Raw genomic sequence first — 6,087 nt, 5'->3', positions numbered from 1 at the left:
GATCTCAGCTCAAGAAGCATATTGTAGAAGAAAAATGGCAAAGAGAAATGGTCGACCTATAGGAAATTATTAGAAAATCATCAAGGGGAATTTTTAATTAAATAAAGAGAGCAATTAATCACAGAAGGGTATAGTTGTCAATGGTTTCCCCCTTTGCAGTTATCAAAAAGATTCAAAGTGGAGAATTTGAAGTATAATTGTGCACCGATGTTAAAAACTGTACATTTTTGTTGAAATTTGATATAGATACAGAGAAAGACCAGGTTAAAGAATGTATGATAAAGTGGACTAAAAAATTTGGTTATAATATACCCATGGATCAATGGGAAAATATGTGGTGAAAGGGGCTGAAATTTTAATTATGTTATAACCTCAAAGAGAATTTTTATAAAATGATGTGTAACTGGTATATGACACCATAGAAATTAGAATGTATAAAGGCACTTCAAATCTATTTGAAGTTTTTTTGTTGTTTTGGAACTGTTGGTGAGACCGTTAAAAGTCGTTGGCGCTATTTGAATTTGTTCTACCAGCAGCAAGATCTGACTGCTGGCCCAGTGATGGATTCTACTGCAAATCAGGGCTGTTTCCAGAGGAGGCAGAGGAGGCAGAGTGGACCTGGAGTTTATGGAGCGAAGGAACTGGATGAGGCTGTTGGCAGGCCCAGAGGAAGAGAGAGAGGCTTTTGGAGGAGTTGGTGGCGGCGGCAGCAGCGTGCTCCAGGGGCGAAAAGAAGCAAGGCCTCTTTAAGGAAAAGGTGGAAGAGTCAGGATCAGAAAAAGGAAAGAAGGCGAGGTTATCAGAATACAAGCGAATTTGAGGGCTAATCCACATGGAGCCCCATTTCCATCTGTCCTGTTTGCCATTGTTCACTCCCTAGAGACTAAAATGGACAATGTGAAATTTGAGCGGGTCCCGAACAAGGAGTATATATCGGAGGTGGTGACCCTTTGAGAGCTGTATGCAACGAAATTTCATTTTGATGTATGCCGATTGGTGTACATTCAAAGTGACAATAAAGTTAAAGTTAAATGTGAGCAGCATGAAGGGACATTTTATCATCCTTGGTGAATATGTAAAAAGTTTTGGATTGAAATACATATTTTCATATAGAAGTTTTCAGATAGTAATATTGTTGAAGCCAGAATTTTTACTTTTAGGACTAATGAATAAACAAAAGAAATCCCAGAAGATTATTTCAGTATATTATTACTGAGGCAAAATTATTGCATATCCACAAAGATGGAAAGATTGAATACAACCCACTATGGAGGAATAGCTGAAAAAAATTGAAGATTTTGCTGAGATAGGTAAACTAGTTTATTTGCTTACAGAAAAAGACAATGTCTACATTTACTGGTGACTAGAAATCCCTTATAGACTTTTTTGCATAAAAATGATTAGACAGGACACATTTTAGAAAGAAGTGAATAAATAAAGAGAAAGATTCAGATATAATTGTACTTACAACTGCTGTGAAGAATATTAGAAGCCGTATCTTTTTCTTTCCCTTCTATTCTTTTACTTTTTTCCCTTTCTTACATTGCATCTTTGATTCCTTTCTTTTTTTCTTTTCTTTATATTTTATTAGATTGTATGTTTTTATTTTCCTTTTAAAAAGATTTAATAATTTTTATAGTATGTATTTTATATATTAATTATATACATATAAATATTACAATAAGGGACGCGGTGGCTCAGTGGGTTAGGACGCTGAGCTTGTCGATCGGAAGGTCGGCAGTTTGGCGGGTCGAATCCCGAGTGCCGCGTAGCAGAGTGAGTGCCTGTTACTCGTCCCAGCTTCTGCCCACCTAGCAGTTCGAAAGCACGTAAAAATGCAAGTAGAAAAATAGGGACCACTACGGTGGGAAGGTAACAGCGTTCCGTGCGCCTTTGGCGTCTAGTCATGCCGGCCACATGACCACGGAGATGTCCTCGGACAAGCGCTGGCTCTTCGGCTATGAAACGGAGATGAGCACCGGCCCCTAGAGTCGGAAACGACTAGCACACATGTGCGGGGGAACCTTTACCTTTTTTTTTAAATATTACAATATATAAAACTTTCTATCTTTCAAGTCTATTCTGACTAACTGCAGTTTGCAAGGGTTGTAGATCTTATATCTGACAGATTTTGGGGGGGGGGAACAGGAGGGGAAAAATTGGGATAGCATTCTGCACTCAAAATGCATGTGATCCCTACAGAAGAGAATGAAAGAGTTAATGCTTCATTTCTGGGTTTCTTTTGGGAGCAAAAGCCTGCCTTAGGCTTAACTCAGAGAGCCAGAGCAAGTAAGAGGAGATCTTGTTTGTTTTAGTAAGAGGTTTTGTTTTTTTGTTTTTCAGGGTGAACTTGCCTAAGCTCAGAAACTAAGCAGATTTGGGCCTAATCAGTACTCTGATGGAAGACTACCAAATATATCATAGCTGTAAATTGGATTAGGAAAACAAAAAATCACAGTGGAAGAGCCAGTGGAAAACCACTTCCTCTATTATTGCAAAATACACTATATGCATGAAATCATCAGGAGTCAAGAATAATCCCAAGGACACTTCATTTTTGTTCAAATACTTTATTTTTGTTCTGGTGAACAGAGTACCTTAACTCTTCACGCTGGAATTATAGGCAAGCTTTTCTAAAAGACCCTCTAGGTGACTATTAGGACTTAAAGGACAACAGCAATTAAACAATGGCAACATGGTTTGGGGATATAAATAATAGATAGGCTGCTCCATGGCAGAGAAGGCCTATCTCCTAGGACCCACCAAATTTAGATCCCTAGCAAATGGTACTCAGAGCATGCCTGCCAGATCTAATGGGATGGGCTGATGTAATCAGAGAGAGGTGGTTCCTCAAATAACTTTATTTATTTATTTATGTTTGCTTCTTTGTTTATCTCTGCAACTCGTGAATCAGAGGTGTGATACAGAGCACACATACTGTAATTGACTGCACCCCTGCATTCTGCATCATGGATAGAAATAATTTTTCACTCCCAGTCTTTTACTTCCCCTATTTCTTGATGGTCCTCCTTTTAAGTATGAGGATAAATATTACAGAATACATTTTGCTAAAAATATACATTTAAAATCTTTTTCTTTTGGTAAAAGACTTATATCTCATCACTTAAAATAATACCATTAATTCTTTCTTTACATTGATGAAGCAAGTTTTCTTGATGTTTTACTCGCTGAGTTAGTGTTTCTATTGTTTTATCAGCATTCTCATTACCAACAGGACCCACTGACTGCAAAGTATTTTCCGTATTCTGATCTTTTACCGGACTCTGAACTTGTGACTGAGTTTGAACATTTGGATTCGGTAGTTCAATGTTTGTCTCATTACTATGTAATCGTTGCTTCAGTAATGATACCTGTGTCTGCAGGACGCTGATAATTTGGTCCTTTTCCTCTAAGGATGCAGCAAATTCTTCTTCAAGATGCCTCTTTGTTTTCTTATCCATTTTAACTTCCACTGGAGAAGATGGTTCGTTTTCATTATTGCTAGAATTTTGTTTATGTATTATCTCTCTATTAGGAGTTGAAGTACTGTCATCATTTTGCTCTGTAAGAGACGATGTTCTGTTCCTGTGTATTGATGGTGACAGTGCAGAAGATTCAGAAGATCTCTGAGTAAACGCCGAAGTGCAGCAAATTCTTCTTCAAGATGCCTCTTTGTTTTCTTATCCATTTTAACTTCCACTGGAGAAGATGGTTCGTTTTCATTATTGCTAGAATTTTGTTTATGTATTATCTCTCTATTAGGAGTTGAAGTACTGTCATCATTTTGCTCTGTAAGAGACGATGTTCTGTTCCTGTGTATTGATGGTGACAGTGCAGAAGATTCAGAAGATCTCTGAGTAAACGCCGAAGTGCAGCAAATTCTTCTTCAAGATGCCTCTTTGTTTCCTTATCCATTTTAACTTCCACTGGAGAAGATGGTTCGTTTTCTTTTCTTTTTTTTATTAAGTTTGTTTAAAAACATTGGACACAGTACCAGCGGGCTGACAAACCTTCTTGTCTACAATGTTCAAATATATATATATATACATGTATATATGTACATCAAAGATACACTTAAATACACTTAAGTTACAAATCAGTGAAATAACAGAATATTTAAGACAATGAGCTAGTCTGTAAAACCTATTAGAGACCTTTCTTTTTATCCCTCCAAAGATACAATTTGTTCCAAATTCTATAATAGTCTGATTGATCTTTATTCTTTAGTTCCAAAGTTAGTTTGTCCATTTCTGCGCAATCCCAGATTTTCCTAATAACCTCTTTTTCTCCTGGGATCTCATTCTTTTTCCATTTTTGCGCAAATGACATTCTAGCTGCTGTGATAATATGGATCGTTAAATATAGCACATCTTTAGGATATTTCTCTTTCGTAATTCCCAACAAGAAAAGTTCTGGACTAAACTCAATATCTTGTTTTAATATTTCTTTCAGCCAAATCCAAATCATTCTCCAAAATTTTTGTGTTTTACTGCAAGACCACCACGTATGGAAGTATGTGCCTATCTCTTCAGAGCACTTCCAACATTTGGGAGATGCTGTTGTATACATTTTTGCTAGACGGGCTGGGGGAAGATGCCATCGATAAAACATTTTAAATAAATTTTCTTTATACGATGAGGCCAGTGTTATCCTTTTATTTCTGTCCCAAATTGTTTGCCAAGTACCTAAGTCAATGTTATGTCCTAAATTGTTAGCCCAAAACAACATGGGATCCTTCACTTGCTCTTCAAACAGCTTATATCCCAAAAGCAATTTATATAAATTCTTTATTTGTTTGGAGTCTGGGCCCAATAATATTTTGTCCAATGCTGTTTCAGAGGTATATATCCCCCATTCTTTTTTGTCCTTCCTAAATCTTGATTGGATTTGTAAGTAGGCCCACCAATCGAGTTTTATACCTTGTAGTTCTAGTTCATTCCTAAGTTTCAATTCCCCCTCCTCATTCAGAATATCCTTGTATGAAATTATGTTACCCAAATCAAATAGATTTGGGTACACAATCGCTTCAAGGGTGGATAGCCAGACCGGTACTTTAGTGTAATTGTGAGATCTAATTTTTTTCCAGGTATTAAGTAACGCTTGCCTGATCCGATGTTTTTGAAAATGTGAGAAAAGACCTTGTTTCTCCGTACATAGGAAAGCATGCCAGCCATATTGCAAATCGTGACCCTCTAAAGTTAATAGTCTTCTATTTCTCAAAATTACCCATTCTCTAATCCAACTCAGAGCCGCGGCGTGGTAATATAATTCCCAGTCTGGCAATCCAAAACCCCCATTTTCCTTCGTGTCCTGTAAATATTTCAATTTAATTCTTGGTTTTTTCCCCTGCCAAACAAAATTTAATGATAATTTATTCAAATTTCGAAAAAACTTAGAATCGAGTTGTATTGGGATATTCTGAAACAGAAACAGGATTTTAGGCAGAATATTCATCTTAATGACAGCGATTCTTCCCAATAATGAGAGTTTTAGATTTCCCCATCTTTCCAGATCACCTTTTATTTGATTCACTACATTATCATAATTATCTTTTTTGAGTGAGGTGCATCTAGCCGTAATATTAATCCCTAGATATTTTATTTTCTTGACTATTTCTATATCCATGATTCCAGCCAGATTTTCTTTTTGTTTATTAGTCATATTTTTGACAATCATCTTGGTCTTATTTCTGTTTATTCGCAGTCCGGCAACCTCACCATATTTAGATAGTTCTTCCAATAGATTTGGTCCCGTCTGACATGGATCCTCCATAATAAAAACCAGATCGTCCGCGAATGCTTGAAGTTTAAAGGTTTCCTTTTTAATGGTTAATCCTTTTATCTTTGGGTCGTTTCTTATAATTCTCGTTAATACTTCAAGTGTCAATATAAACAGCAATGGTGATAAGGGGCAGCCTTGCCGTGTTCCCTTTTGAATTTGAAACTTCCTAGATGCTTCCCCATTAATAATTATTTTTGCTTCCTGGTTGTCATAAATTGCCCTAATTATATTTATAAATTTTTCACCCATATTCATGAAGCTAAGTTGTTGGTGCAAAAAAGACCATTTAACATTGTCAAATGCCTT

The sequence above is a fragment of the Vipera berus genome, assembly GCF_964194415.1.
Source record: "Vipera berus genome assembly, chromosome: Z".
NCBI classification, from domain to species: domain Eukaryota; kingdom Metazoa; phylum Chordata; class Lepidosauria; order Squamata; family Viperidae; genus Vipera; species Vipera berus.
This window is presented reverse-complemented; position numbering follows the sequence as displayed.